General features: G+C 39.0%; 1 non-coding gene across 1 annotated transcript; it reads right to left on the bottom strand.

Moving 5' to 3' along the window:
- Positions 1-5,463: 5,463 nt before the first annotated feature.
- On the bottom strand, positions 5,464-5,570 carry LOC122085279. Its single transcript, XR_006142060.1, has one exon. It is a non-coding gene; the product is annotated as a small nucleolar RNA R71 (small nucleolar RNA).
- Between the last annotated feature and the right edge of the window lie 11,242 nt (positions 5,571-16,812).

Raw genomic sequence — 16,812 nt, 5'->3', positions numbered from 1 at the left:
AAGTCTAGAAGTAGGCTCATGATGATTTCTTTAGGTTATGTTCTAGAGTTCTCTAGTTTTGATTTTGAAATCAAGGTCGGTGAGTTGTGTAGGCTATAAATAGCCATCCACGTACACTCCCTAGGGAGTACACATGATGTTGAAAAGTACATTCAAGATAGTGTATGCCCATTGTTCCAATTACACTATTCCAATCTCTAAAGCTCTCCTCCCATCTTCTATTAAAAAACCATTATACTATTCTTCTTCATTAAGAGTTCCGTAAGCTCTCTCATGCTAACAATTAATTTACTGATTAGAAGTAGCAATGGCTAGTAATTATCTTATATGGTTTATCTGAACTATCTTTATATTCTATTATAGGAGGCTTAAAGCTGGTCTCAATACTGAAGTACACAAGTAATTATAAAACTTCAAAAATTTAAAGGAATTATTCCACAAAGAGACGCTTAAACACACTGGACTACTCAACTACAAATCTAACACTGGTTGAATGAATCGATCCTAACATTTGAACCAAGACAAACAGGACCGTACATATTAGGTTTGAATTTCATACCTAAAGAAACTCCCTTACACGATTCTCTCTCTCTCACACCTCTCACTGCATCTCTCTCACACAGGTCTTTGCTCACGATTCTCTCTTTCGCCCCTCTCACTGCATCTCTCTCACACCACTCTCTCTATGAACGATCCTCTCTCTCATATGGTTTATCTGAACCTTGTCCATTACAGGCCAAAATGAACATATATGTGTTAGATTCATAAGGCCACAAAGCTGATTTGAAGGACATGATATATTGACACAAGGCAGACCCTCTAGGGTAATTTCCTACAACCCCTAATGGAAAACTAACTTTCAGGTTTACATATTTTCTCATGCTTCAAAGCTTGGTGCCAACTTTGTGTACTGCTGCCTCTCCTCACCATCCCAACCCTAACCAAGGCCATGCTACCTCCACTGCCGACAACCCAGGTGCATCCTCTGCCTACTATTCCAAGCCCACCACATTACCCCCTTGCCAAGTGGTACCCATGTGCCTTCTTCTTTGCCTAATCCTTTATTGTCATCTATTGTGGCAAAAATTGACTGGGTGATCTTCCTTGCAGTTCCAGATGCTCCAGTCGACCTGCATAGAAGAGAAGATAGGGGAGAGCTGGGCTGACCCGACGGGGGACTCTCTGATGCCAAAGTCAGATCTTTCCACAGTAGATATTCAAGAGAGTTTTCAGTCAAAAAAGAAGTGATCCATCCCCTTCAATGGAGGCTTACCTTGGTATTTATAGGCCACTGATGGAATGGAGAAAGGGGGAAGTCCGTGGAGAATCCTACTGGGTGTGGAGTCTTGGAGAGGGACAACTCTCTAATGCTGGGAATATACCAGATCCTAGGGTATACTAAGGGAATATTCCCCTCTTATCTTGGAAGTGCCAACGTGGGAGAAGTGGATGCCTTTGGTGATATGTAGTGGATAGAGTCCTATCCTTGTGATCAAAGATTATGTTCCTTGAATGTAGGAGTGGATAAGAGCACGTTTCTAGGAACCTTGCTTCTTGACATTTGGCCGAGGTGGCAGCACAGCCAGATGAGGGCCGAGGCCGTAACATGGCCAGATGAGATGCCGAGGTGATAGCACAGCCAGATGAAGGGTTGGGGTAGCAGTGCAACATTCGTTAGTTTGCTCCTTGGCCGCGCTATGGTTAGGGAGACCTCATCACCAGCCCCTCGCTTTAGCAGTTTGGTTCGGACAACTAGAGCATTTAATGCGATTAACTTTTTTGATAGTGCACCGTTCACTCAGCCCAAAATGAGCTGGTTCTGCCATGTGTCTTAGAGCTGTAAATTCACCTCGGGCAGGCGAAAAGACTGCTTGGGCTCAGTGTAACATCTCCCCCACTTTACAAGAATCTTGTCCTCAAAATTAAATTTACCTGGCAAATCAAACAATCTAGGATACTACTTCACCATTTCATCTTCTCGCTCCCAGGATGCTTTCTGTTTGGGGTGGTTCATCCATTTCACCTTGACGAAAGAAATAGTGCATTATGAAGACATGGTCCTTCCGATCAACAATCTTCTCTAGATACTCCACATAGGAAAAGTCCTCATCCAACTCATGGGGTATGTAAGTCAAGACGTGAGTCGGGTCAGAAATGTACTTCCTTAACATGGATACATGGAAGACATCATTTGTACCTTCCAACTCTGGTGGTAAGGCTATCCGGTAAGCTCCCAGTCCAATCCTCTCTAGTACAACATACGGTCCCATAAACCTTCGACTAAGCTTTCCCTTCTTGCCGAATCGCATCACCCCTTTAACTTGGGAGATCCGCAAAAAGACCTTGTCTCCAACACCAAACTCTAGATGTTTCCTCCTAACATCTGTATAGTTTTTTTGCCTAGATTGAGCTCCCTTGATCCTTTCTCTGATCACATTCACCTTCTCACTGGTAGCCTGTATTAAGTCTGGACCCAAAATAAGCTACTCACCAACCTCATCCCAATAGAGTGGAGTCCAACACTTCCTGCCACACAGTGCCTTGAATGGGGACATTCCGATGGTGGCCTAATAACTGTTGTTGTAGGAGAACTCAATAAGGAAAATGTGCTCATCCTAACTATAACTCATACCCAAGGCACATGCTCGGAGTAGGTCCTCTAATGTCTGAATAGTCCTCTCTAACTGACCATCAATTTGAGGGTGAAAGGCAGTGCTGAAAGCTAACTGTGTACCGATAGCTGATGAGCACATTTATGTGTGAAATCTAGTGTAGTAAAACATGCATTTTACATATTTAGAATGGAGCTACCTTGGATTTTACTCTTTTTTTGCAGGTTTTATAATTTCATGGCCTTAAGAAATATCGGGTGCTATATCTCTAATTTTACACGTAAAGAGGTCTTATTTCTTTTCATGGTTGCGAAGAGGATGAAATTCTGAGCAAGATGAACGTGTTCAATTGTAAGTACACATTCATTTAGTCAACCGTACAAGTGATTATTCTTTTCGGGCTAGAAAAAGAATAATGGATCAGAACTGAACTGAGATGCAGAACCAGCTCATCTGCAGTTGTCCCAAGGGTATAAGGAATACTTCAAATGCCAACAAGGATCGATGGACTGCATCCTTAAGTGATTGAAGATACATTTTTATAACAATAACTACCTAACGTAGTTAGTGAGTTATGGTGTGCAAAATCCCTTGCTTATTAGGATGTCTCAAGTTTGAACTTCTTAGCTGCCCTTTTGAGTTTTTCTTTAGAAGATTTTCTCTCTCCTACTCATCACTTAAAGAAGGTCGGCCAAGATGGTTATACGTAAGTTTGAAGAAAAGAGAAAGAAAATAAAGGGAAAAAATAGGAAAGAAGAAAAAAAAAAAGAAAAGACAAGGGCGTGGATGGAGTTTCCCATTAAAATAGAATATTGTCCAAATCCAAGAAAAAAAAATCGGCCAAAGGGGGAAGAGAGAGAAAAATAGAGAAAGGGAAAAAATAGGAAAAAAAAGGCAAGAAAAATCGTCTCCCACACGTTTTCTCTCTTCTCTCTCCTCCACTTCATCAACAAGATAAAAAAAAAATCTTTTTTTTTTTAGAAGCTAAAATCGTTAGCTTCGCTCCCCCATTCTCTATATAATAGAATTAACATAAGGGGAGGAGGAACTTCATTCTTCTTCTCTAGCTCTAGTTCTAGGTTTATGCTTTAAACAATTTTATAAGTTCTTTTTATTCAATTAATGCAAGCACTTTTGTTTTTGATTCAGTCATTTATTTTTATTGTTTAAACAATTGAAGTTATAATTTTCAAGTTCTAGTTCTAGGCTTAGTTCTAGGTGACAAGAATAAGCTATGAAGCATGTCTTTCAAGTTCAATTTTTTTTTTCAGATTTGTTTTCTCTAGTACTAGAAATTTCAGATTTGGTTTTTAGTACTAGTAGTATCTCAAATCGATCAAGTTTTCAATTCAAGGGTTGAAGTTCAAGTAAGTAGGCTCCTTCAATAGTCTTCTCCCCCCCTTCTCATTCCCTCTTCTGACTACCCTTTCTTTCTTAATTTAGGATTTTAATTTTAGTCGTTACATTATTGCTATCCCTTTCCCCCAAGGTTCATGACTAGTGTATGTGTTGGCTTTGCCCCTCCTAGCTATAGAACCATCATTTTATTATTTTTATTTTAATTATCTCCCTTTCCCTAAAGCCAAGTAGAGTAACCCTTGTAAGAGTGACTCTCTGGTCAAGTAGGGAAGCTCATATTATGATGCATCCCTCAAGCTAAGTAGAGAAACCTACTTGTGAGTCTCTCTCTAGCTTTATTCCCTTTCTTTTACTTTATTTTTATTTCAGCATTTTTTTTCCTTCATTGTTTTTTAATTGCGTGGGTTGTTTATTTTCGGCTATTTATTTATTTAACTTTAATTGCATGGCTTACGTATTTAAATTCTTAGATGACGAATGGTTAGAACGTTATTTTAGATACATATTTTTAGGATGGTAATTAGAATTAGATCACAATCAGTTCACTTTCACATTATTAAAAGAAGCAAAAAAAAAAAAAAGTGGCTGCTCTCCCTATGTTCAACCTGTAGCTACACTGATCCATACGCTTGCGGTTACATTTTAAAATCGTAAACAAGTTTTTGGTGCCATATCCGTGGAGACAGTTCTATATTATTTTTCGCTTTCTTTTGGTAAATCGGAGTGCTTTGTTTGCTTTGTTTTGTTTTTTCCTTTTCTTTTATTGAATTCCTGAGAAGAACAACTTACAATAATAGTTGTATTGGTGGAGGTCGCCATGCCTCACAGTATGATAAAGACAGGTTTTGCCTTGTAGTAGTACCTCAAGGTTGACCTGAGCAACCCCAAATCCCTGCCAGTAAGCTCCCAAAAAGCCAACAAAAAAAAAATAAAAAAAATCAAGAAAAATTTTTTGCTATCCATTCTTTTGTGCTTGTCTTACTCTAATTGTGGGTAGTTTTCTGCTGCATGAGTGTTAGGTGGGTCTGTAATACTAAGAATCGGTTAGAAAGAAGAGATCCGACAAGTAGTGACCATATACGTTTGCTCTCTTTAAAACCTTTCAATATGGGAGACCAACATCAAAACCCTCCACCTAAATCTCTGAAAGATAGGTTCTACCTTGCTAGAACAACCCAACCTTTCTGCATAGTTCTACCATAAGCCTAGGGTAATAATTTTGAACTCAAATCTTAATACATCACTATGTTGCCCTACTTCCATGGGTTGACCTTTGAGGATGTATACCTATTTCTAAGGGAATTTGAAGAGGTAAGTGTTCTAATTAAGATCCAATAGCTTTCTGATGATGCTGTTAAGCTTAAGTTTATCACTTTTGCATTAAAAGACTAAGCTAAGAAGTGGTTGTATGGGTTACCCACAAATTCCATAACCTCATGGGAATAGTTCACATTTGTCTTCCTTAAGAAGTTTTTCCCAAATCATAAGACCAAAACTTAGAAGTGATATCCTTCAGTTTGGGAAAAAGCCTAGTGAGTCCTTTTCCAAACTTATAGAGAGATTCAAGGATCTAATCCAAGAATGCCCTCACTATGGCCTAGGCTTATGGCTTTTATGTCAAATAATTTATGAGGGCATTGATTACCCAGCTAAACAAATGATAGAGTCTATGTGCCCTGAGGGATTCACATCCTTTACAGATAAAGGAAAGGTATGGAAATTCTTACTTCACTTAGCTGACAAAACCCGTGAGTGAGAATCAACCCAAGAGAGTGAAAGAACCATAGGAGGAAAATGATATTTTGTGGATGGGATAGTAGCCAAGGAAGCCTATTTGAATAGCCTAATCAAGAGGATTGAGGCTATTGTTCTTAGAGAGCCATCATCAGTCAATTTGGTTAAGATTTGTGCTTGGTGCCAGTCCCCTAGACATGTCATAGAAGAATGCCCCAACACCTCTAGGGGCACTTCTAATGATAGTGTTAATGCCTTATACTAGAATAATCCATATAGTAACACCTACAATCCAAGATGGAGAAATCACCCAAATTTCTCTTGGAATCAGGGCAACCAAGCAGGGCCTTCCAATTTTCATAATCAAGGTCAACCTGGACCCCAAAGGTCTCCCTTTGCACAACAATCTTTTTTCCAAAATACTTTTCCTAGGTCAAATGTAGGACCTCAGGCTAGTTTTCCTAGGGTCCCTCTCCTATCATCTTATCAGCAACCCCCTGGGTTTACCAACACTGAAGAGGCAAGTAGAATAAGTGACTTGAAAAACAAATATGGCCCTCCTCATGACAAGCCATCAAAATCTTACTAGAGAACTCACCCAAGTTATCTCAATTATACGTGAGAGGGAGAAAGGAACTTTACCCAGTCAACCAGAGCCAAACCCTAGGCATCATCAGCCTGTTAGTTCATAAGCACCAACTAATGCACCACTAAATATAGTACAAGGTCATACCCAACAAGGGCCCTCTAACTAATGTAATGTTTTTTATGCCCTTAGGAGTGGAAGAGAGTACCAACAGAGCGTTCCTAAATCTTCCCTATCATTATTCCTGTTAACTCTCCTTCTGTTGAGGATACAAGTGTGCCTCTTATTCCAGGTTCGTCTGATGAACCTAAAGATTCTTTTGAAATTAAAGATAATTTGGTTGAGGAAACAAAAAATGTTTCTTCTAAAAAATGGCAAATCCCTAACAATCCTTATATTCCTCTTGTCCCATTTCCTAATCGCTTGGTAAACAAAAAGAAAATTACTTCTATGGATAAAATTTTAGAAGTCTTCAAAAAGGTAAAAGTGAACATATCTCTTTTAGATGTCATATCCCAGATCCCTGCCTATGTAAAGGTACTGAAAGATTTGTGTACTCACAAATGTATCACTAGTGTGCCCAAAAAAACATTCTTGGCATGTAACATTAGTTCCATAATTACTCAGCCTATAGCAGTCAAGTATAAGGATCTAGGGAGCCCTACGATATCTTGTGTCATCGGTAACACCTACATTGAGCGTGCCTTATTTGACCTTGGCGTAAGTGTGAATCTTTTACCTTACCATGTGTACAAACAACTAGGATTGGGAGAATTGAAAGCCACTGGAACTACTCTTCAGTTGGCAGATAGGTCTGTTAAGATTCCTAAAGGGATGGTTGATGATGTCTTATTAAAGATGGGGGAATTTATTTTCCCTATTGATTTCATTGTGTTAGATACCAAGCCCTTCTCAACCAAGGATGAGATCCCAATAATTCTAGGAAGACCATTCTTGGCTACCAGTAATGCATTAATCAATTATCGGAATGGTTTCCTAAGGTTATCTTTTAGTAACCAAATTGCTGAGTTTAACATGTTTAGGATAGGCAAGCAACCACATATGGAAGAAGAGATCAATATGCTTGAGGATTTTTTAGATTTTTCTGATGATTTAATTGCCAATTTTGATATTGATTTTGATTCAGAATTCCAAGAGTGTATGGATGAGTTGGATGATGATAGTGAAATTTTTTTTTCTAAAGTCTTGAGTCTACACACACCTGTGGAGCCCTTAGGACCGCTTTTCAATTCCATTCTCAAAACTTCCATAGTTGAGCCCCCTAAGCTAGATCTTAAAGAGGTGCCATCTAATTTGAGGTATGCTTTCCTAGGGCTTGACTAGACTCTTCCTATAATAATTTATTCAAATTTGACTTCTAGCCAGAAAGAGGAGTTACTTAAAGTGTTAAATGATAATAAGAAAGCCCTTGGTTGGACCATAGTTGATATTAAGGGTATAAGCTCTTCTATTGTGCAACATCATATACATCTTATGGAGGATTCCAAACCATCCACGGAACCCCAAAGAAGAGCTAACCCAGTGATGATAGAAGCCATTAAGAAAGAGATTCTAAAGTGCTTGGATCATGGAATAATTTATCCTATTTCTGATAGCTAATGGGTAAGTCCAGTTCACGTAGTGCCTAAGAAGTCTGGGGTGACTGTAGTTCCCCAATGCCAATAATGAACTATTCCAACCCGTGTCCAATCAAGGTGGAGAGTGTGCATAGACTACAGGAAACTTAATGTGATAACCTGGAAGGACCACTTCCCATTGCCATTCATTGATCAGATGTTAGAGAGGTTTGTTGGATATGAATACTATTATTTTCTTGATGGATATTCCGGTTATAATCAGATCCCAATTCCTTTAGAGAACCAACATAAGACCACTTTTACATGCCTATATAGAACATTTTCTTACTGACGTATGCCCTTTAGGCTTTGCAATGCCCCTGTTACGTTCCAACGATACATGATGAGCATCTTTTATGACATGGTTGAAAAATTCTTAGAAGTATTTATAAATGACTTTTCAATTCATGGGAATTTCTATTCTGAATGTCTTCATCAACTTTCCCTAGTTTTGAAAATGTGCATATCTAAAAATTTTGTTTTGAATTGGGAGAAATGCCATTTTATGGTTAAATCTGGTATTGTTTTAGGCCATGTAATATCCAAGGAGGGAATTAAGATAGATAGAGCCAAAGTGGATTTAATTGGTAATTTCCTGAATCTGTTAAGGACGTCTGGTCTTTTCTAGGGTATGCGGGCTTCTACAGAAGGTTTATTAAGAACTTTAGTCAGTTAGCCTGACCTCTCACTTCATTACTTTCCAAAGATCAAACTTTTGAGTTTTCTAAAGAGTGCCTAGAATCCTTCAAACAACTTAAGAAGGAGTTTACCAATCCACCCATTATTCAACCACCTGTTTAGACTGAACCTTTTGAATTGATGTGTGATGCTTCGAATTTTACCATAGGAGCGGTTTTGGGTCAAAGGATTAATAAGTTGCCCACTGTCATTTATTATGCTAGTAGGACCTTAAATGATACACAACTCAATTATACAATCATTGAAAAAGAATTTTTAGCTGTTGTGTTTGCATTAGAAAAGTTTCGATCTTACTTAGTTGGTTCACATGTGGTGGTGTATACTGATCATTCTTCTCTTAGATACCTAGTTTAAAAGAAGGATGCCAAAGCTCATCTCATTAGGCGGGTTTTACTTTTGTAAGAGTTTGATTTAGAAATTAGGGAAAAGAAAGGAGTTGAAAGCCTAGTTACAGACCATTTATCCCGGCTTCTCAATTCCTTGACTGTCGATTCTGCAGTCAACGAGAACTTTCTAGATGAACAGTTATTTACAGTGTCCAGTGAACCATGGTTTGCTGACATTGTCAACTTCTTAGTTTTAGGTGTGACTCCGGATCACTGGTCCACCCAAGATAAGTATAGGTTTCATTCCCAAGTTAAGTATTTTTTTTGGGATGATCCTTATTTGTTTAAGATATGTCCAGATCAGATTATCCGACGATGTGTTTCTGATCATGAACAATATTCTATTCTCTCTTTTTGCGATGATTATGTATGTGGTGGACACTTTGGACCTAAGAAGACTACCGTAAAGGTTCTCCGATGCAGATTTTATTAGCCCACTCTTTTTAGAGATACTTTTGATTTTTGCTTGGCTTGTCCCGCTTGCCAATCTTTTGGCAGTATCACTAAGAGGAACATGATGCCCCTCAATCCTATTTTGGTTATTGAGATCTTTGATGTATAGGGCATCGATTTTATGGGACCATTTCTTAATTCTTTTGGAAATTTGTACATACTTTTGGCTGTTGATTACATTTCTAAATAGATAGAGGCCATACCTTGTAAATCTAATGGCCACAAAGTGGTGGTCCAGTTTCTCAAAGAGAACATTTTTTTTCACTTTGGTGTACCACGTGCAATAATTAGTGATAGGAGTACTCATTTTTGTAATCGGCCTTTTGAGGCCTGAATGAAAAAGTATGGGATCACCCATAAGTTATCTACCCCTTATCACCCCCAAACTAGTGGCCAAGTGAAGGTGTCTAATAGGTGGATCAAACAAATCTTGGAGAAAACTGTTAATCCCAACCATAAGGATTGGTCCCTTAGGCTCATTGATGCCTTGTGGGCCCATCGAACTGCATTCATGACCGACCTTGGTCAGTCTCCCTACCATTTGGTGTATGAGAAAGCTTGTCAGTTACCAGTTGAGTTAGAGCATAAGGCCTTTTGGGCTCTCAAGAAGCTTAACTTTGATTTGTCTGATGCGAGAATTCATTATAGGCTCCAACTATCTGAGTTGGAGGAACTTAGAAATGATGCCTATGAAAGTTTTAGGATTTACAAAGAAAAGACCAAAGCTTTCCATGATAAGCACATTCTGTGTAAATCTTTTACAATTGGTGATATAACTCTCGATTGCATCTTTTCCTTGGTAAGCTTAGATCCCGATGGGATGGACCGTTTATTGTCCATAATGTATATCCTCATGGAGCTGTGGAGATTTTGAATCTAGGAACAGGGGTAATTTTGAAGATTAATGGTCAGTGTTTGAAACCGTTTCTCGAGTTTCCTACTACTAGTAGTGAAGAGGTCATGGATCTCCATAGACCTCTTTACATTGATGACTAACTTTTAATCAGGTATGACCCCCTTGCATTGTCTTCGCTTTTAATTCTTTCCATGCATTGAGGACATTGCATGACTTAAGTTTGGGGGAAGAAAACCAATTTTTGCTTTTTCCACTTTGTTTTGTTTGTTTTTCTTTTTATTTTTGAGCTTGCTAAGGATGAAGTCCTACTTTGGCTTTTGGCTAATGATCATACCATTCGGTTGCTTGATGTATGAAAATAAAATTTTTGATTAAGGTACCCATTTTAAACGTAGAAAAACCCTGTTGAGAAGAAAGAAACAAGCCTGTATCTTGAGATGGGACTTTCTTTTAAAAAAATAAGAGACCCTTGTTTTATGGTGTTGGACCAGATGTAAGTCTGTGGGTTCCTTGTACTTTTGGTTTGGAGTTGAGACATTCTTTTTAATTTGGCATGAGTTGACAAATGCACAATTTTAAATGAAGTGTGAAACACGGTATAAAGAAGAATAAGAGTTGATTCTCTTAGAACTAGATAGGGCATTGCACCTCAGGAAGCGTGGTGTCTTGATCGAAATTCCTAGGGAGAAAACTTCTGGAAGAACTCTAGCATCACTGTCTTTGTAGGCATATGCAAAAAGCAAAGCTACATAGTAACTTGGGTGTCTAGTGTTTGCTCCACCATGTCATTCAGGCCAAAAGTAGTGGAATAGAATAGAGTTTATTAAGCGAAAAAAGGCGAAAAAAATTGTGCAACTGTCATTAATGCTAAGTAACATGTTTGGCCAAAAACACTCTAACGCCTTAGTCATTGGTTCCCTATTTCTTCACAAGTGGCTTTGCCTTAAGATAAGGATGTTTTGGAAGAGACGTAGTGAGTTCCAAATTAAGAAATATGCTAGTGCCTGGAATTGATAAAGGGTAATAAAGTTCAAGTGTGGGGGTCCCTTGTAAGAGGAATTATCTTTGTTCTAGATCGGTATGGCCCTTACCTTTAGCCAAGGTTGGGATTTGTTTATTCAAGATTTTGGGTGTATATTCACTGCAAACACCCACGAGACACAACTCGTCCACTAGGGGTGACCTAGGGGTTTAAAGGCTTATTGTACATGCTAAGTGCAACCATGATTCCTATGAAAGTGAGTTAGGTTTTTTATTTTTATTCTTTTTCTTTTTGTTTTGCTCGAGGACTAGCAAAATCTAAGTGTGGGGAAATTATGATGAGCACATTTATGTGTGAAATCTAGTGTAGTAAAACATGCATTTTACATATTTAGAATGAAGCTACCTTGGGTTTTACTCTCTTTTTGTAGGTTTTATAATTTCAAGGCCTTAAGAACTATTGGGTGCTATATCTCCAATTTTACACATAAATAGGTCCTATATCTTTTCATGGTTGCGAAGAGGATGAAATTCTGAGCAAGATGGATGTGTTCAATTGTAAGTACACATTCGTTTGCTTAACCGTATAAGTGATTATTCTTTTCGGGTCAGAAAAAGAGTTATGGATCAGAACTGAACCGAGATGCAGAACCAGCTCATCTGCAGTTGTCCCAAGGGTATAAGAAATATTCTAAATGCCAACAAGGATCGATGGACCACATCCTTAAGTAATTGAAGATTCGTTTTTACTAACAACTACCTAGCGTAGTTGGTGAGTTGTGGTGTGCAAAAACCCTTGCTTATTAGGAGGTCTCAAGTTCAAACCTCTTAGCTGCCATTTTGTTGAGATTTTTTTAGAAAATTTTCTCTCTCCTCCTCATCACTTAAAGGAGGTCAGCCAAGATGGTTGTATGCAAGTTTGAAGAAGAGAGAAAGAAAATAAAGAGAAAAAATAGGAAAGAAGAAAAAAAAAAGACAAGGGTGTAAGACAAGGGCATGGATGGAATTTCCCATTAAAATAGAATATTGTCCAAGAAAAAATAAGAAAAAAAGGCAAGAAAAATCATCTTCCACACGTTTTCTCTCTTCTCTCTCCTCCACTTCATCAACAAGATAAAAAGAATCTTTTTTTTTAGAAGCTAAAAGCGTTAGCTTCCCTCCCCCATTCTCTATATAATAGAATTAACACAAGGGGAGGAGGCACTTCATTCTTCTTCTAGGGTTTTTTCTTAGTTGCTCTATCTCTTTCTCTAGCTTTAATTCTAAGTTTATGCTTTAAACACTTTTGTAAGTTCTTTTTATTCAATTAATGCAATCACTTTTGTTTTTGATTCAGTCTTTTATTTTTATTGTTTAAACAATCGAAGTCGTAATTTTCAAGTTCTAGTTCTAGGCTTAGTTCTAGGTGACAAGAATAAGCTATGAAGCCTGTCTTTCAAGTTCAATTTTTTTCTTCAGATTTGTTTTCTCTAGTGCTAGAAATTTCAGATTTGGTTTATTTCAGATCTGATTTTTAGTACTGGTAGTATCTCAAATTGATCAAGTTTTCAATTTAAGGGTTGAAGTTCAAGAAAGTAGGCTCCTTCAGTAGTCTTCTCTCCCCCCTCTCATTCCCTCTTCTGACTACCCTTTCTTTTTTAATTTAGGATTTTAATTTTAGTTGTTACATTATTGCTATCCCTTTCCTCCAAGATTCATGGCTAATGTATGTGTTGGCTTTGCCCCTCCTAGCCATAGAACCATCATTTTATTATTTTTATTTTAATTATCTCCCTTTCCCTAAAGCCAAGTAGAGTAACCCTTGTAAGAGTGACTCTCTGATCAAGTAGGGAAGCTCTTATTATGATGCATCCCTCGGGCTAAGTAGAGAAACCTACTTGTGAGTCTTTTTCTAGCTTTATCCCCTTTCTTTTACTTTATTTTTATTTCAGTATTTTTTTTTTCTTTCATTGCTTTTTAATTGCGTGGGGTGTTTATTTTCAACTATTTATTTGTTTAATTTTAATTGCGTGGCTTGCGTATTTAAATTCTTAGATGACGAATGGTTAGGTCGTTATTTTAGATACATATATTTAGGACGGTAATTAGATTTAGATCACAATCATTAATCGGTTCACTTTTGTATTATTAAAAGAAGCAAAAAATAAATAAATAAATAAAGTGGCTGCTCTTCCTTTGTTTGACCCGTAGCTACACTGATTCGTACACTTGCGGTTATATTTTAAAATCTCAAATAATAGCCTTTTGCACACATATCCAAAACTTAGAAGTGAACCTGAGATCTCGATCAGAGATGATATTAATTGGTACACCATACAACTTGATGATGTTACCGACATACAACTTGGCCAACTTGTCCATAGAAAATGTGATCTTGATGGGATAAAGTGAGCTGCCTTATTCAAGCGGTCCACAACTACCCAAATGGCATCTATACCCTTCTGTGTGTGGGGTAGGCCTGTGACGAAGTCCATAGCAGTATTTTCACATTTTCACTTCGGAATAGGTAGGGACTGTAATAACCCATGAGGCCTCTGTCTCTCAACCTTGACTTCCTGGCATGTGAGACATTTGGACACATGTGTGGCCACATCATTCTTCATTCCTTTCCACGAGTGGGAGCCTTTGAGGTCCTTGTACATTTTAGTGCTGTCAGGGTGGGTGAATGGAGTATGGAGAGCTATGTGCCTCTCTCAAAACTGTGTCTCTCATATCACCATCACCAGGCACACACAACCTCCCTTTGAACTTGAGAATCCCGCTTTCAGTCACAGAGAAATTTGGGTCCTTTTGGGTTCCTTCCTGGCATTCTACTATCAGCTTCTGTAACTTTGCATCAGTAACCTGAGCTGCAGTGATCCTATCCACCAGACTAGGTTATACCACCAATGCTGATAGTGACAAGGTGACACCCTCTACTAATAGCTCCAAGTCTAGTTTCCTGGTCTCCTTTAGGAAATACTCATTGGTGGTCAGTGATGCAAGAGTCAATGATTGGGATTTTTGACTAAGTGCATCGGCTACCACATTGGCCTTTCTTGGGTGATAGTGGATAGTATAATTATAATCCTTCATCAGCTCTAACCAATGCCTCTATCTCATGTTGAGCTCTTTTTGGGTGAAGAAGTACTTGAGGCTTTTATGGTCACTGAAGATCTTACTCTTCTCACCATACAGGTAGTGTCTCCAGATTTTCAATGTAAAAATCATAGCTGCCAACTTCAAATCATGGGTGGAGTAGTTCTTCTCATAATTCTTCAACTGATGGGATGCATAAGCAATGACTTTCCCGTGCTGCATCAATACACAATCCAATCCCAGTTTGAAAGCATCACTATAAACAACCATACCACTTGTACCGATTGCGATAGTCAAAACTGGAGCTGATACCAACTTTTGCCTTAGCTCCTTGAAGCTCTTCTCACAAGCATCAGACGACCCAAATTTTACACCCTTCCGTGTGAGTTGGGTCATTGGAGGAGCAATGCAGGAGAAGTTCTCGATAAACCTCCTGTAGTATCCAGCCAATCCCAGAAAACTATGTATATCTGCCACACTTTTGGGAGTCTCTCATTCTAGAACTGCCCTCACTTTTCCTAGGTCAACCTCTATACCCTTGGCTGAAACAATGTGGCCTAGGAATGCCACTTGTGACAGCCAAAACTCGTACTTTATGAATTTGGCATAAAGTTGCTTCTCTCTCAGCCGTTGCAGTACTAACCTCAGGTGAACAACATGTTCCTCTGTACTCTTGAAGTAAACCAAAATGTCATCAATGAATACTAACACAAACTTATCTAAGACATCCTAGAATACCCGGTTCATCAAATCCGTAAATGTAGCCAGTGCATTGGTCAATCCAAATGACATTACCAAGAATTCGTAATGTCCATACCTTGATCTGAAGGTTATCTTACTGACATCACTATCCATGATCCTAAGCTCGTGGTAGCCCGATCTAAGGTCGATCTTGGAGAACACCTTGGCACCCTACAACTGATCAAACAAATCATCTATCCTTGGCAAAGAATACCGGTTCTTAATGGTTAGTTTATTAAGCTCTATGTAATCGATACACAATCTCATACATCCGTCTTTCTTCTTTATGAACAATATCAGTGCTCCCCATGGAGACACACTAGGTCTAATGAATCCCTTCTTTAGAAGGTCTTGAAGTTGCACCTACAATTCCTTCAACTCTGTGTGGGCCATGCGGTAAGGGGCCTTTGACACTGGTGCAGAGCCGGGGAGTAGGTCTATAGTAAACTTTCTCTTTCGATTCTGTGGCAAGCCTGTCAAGTCAGTCGAGAATACATCAGGAAATTCCCTCATTACATCTAGCTCAGTCAATGGCCTAATCTCTATCTTAGTAGCCATCACAGATGCTAAGTAGCCTTGACATCCCTTATCCAGTAGCTTTTTCATCTGGAGTGCAGATATGATAGCTTTCTTGGGTTTGTTGGGCTTATCCCCTTGAAAAAAAAACTCATCATCATCACAAGGTCTGAAAATGATAGCCTTCTCTACATATAGCACACTGGCTCTGTATGTGGACAACCAGTCCATTCCTAAAATCACGTCGAAGTCGATCATATCTAACTCGATCAAGTGAGCATTCAACTCATGATCACCTATGGTCACTGGACAAGGCTTATAAACATAGTTCAAACCCAGCAGGTGTAGGGGTGCTCACAGCCAAACATTGAGTTAGTCCCTTAGGTGGAATTCTCATCTTCTTCACAAATGCCAATGACACGAACGAATGCGAGGCTCTTGAGTGAAATAACACATGTGCAAGTAATAATAATATCAATAATGTACCTGTCACTACACCGGGTGCAGCCTCAGCATCTTCTGCACTCATAGCAAACACTCTACCCTGTGGTCTCTGGCCCTGTAGGGGCTATGCTGGTCTATGGGTCAAATATGTTTGTTGGGGCCTAGGTGGCATAGTGTAGGGTGCATCACTTAGCCTTCGGTGGGGGTATGTTCCTGCCATGTGGCCCGGTTGATCACAATGAAAGCATCTTGGGGTCGATTCTGAAGACTAGGATACAACACTAGATCGGGAGGACTGTGAAGTCTGACTAGTATCAGGCCTCCTAAATTGCACTGGAGTTGGGTCAACATAAGGCACTCAAAAAGGCTTTTCTGCCTCCCCTAGAATCAATAGATCCCATTGGCCTCTTTTCAGTTCCTTACTGAGCCGTGTAGTTATCCCTATGTCGGTATTTAATAGACTTGGCCACTTGGACCACCTCAGTATAGGTTTGCAGTTTCAACCCCACAATGGTTGGCCCAATACCTAGCCTCAACACTTTCTCGAACTTCTTTGCCTTGGCTCTATCACCTCTAAGATGCTCAGGAGCAAAATGGAATAGCTCCTCGAAGCGTTGCTGATATTCGAGCACAGACCAGGAACCTTGAACCAACTGAGAGAACTCACTCTCTCTCCTACCCGAAAGCTTTTTGGAAAATAGTTCTCAAAGCAGGCCCCCTTGAAGTTTTC

Source organism: Macadamia integrifolia, chromosome 7 (assembly GCF_013358625.1).
Source record: "Macadamia integrifolia cultivar HAES 741 chromosome 7, SCU_Mint_v3, whole genome shotgun sequence".
NCBI classification, from domain to species: Eukaryota; Viridiplantae; Streptophyta; class Magnoliopsida; order Proteales; family Proteaceae; genus Macadamia; species Macadamia integrifolia.
The sequence above is the reverse complement of the archived record's forward strand: the minus strand, read 5'-3'. Positions and strand labels throughout refer to the sequence as shown.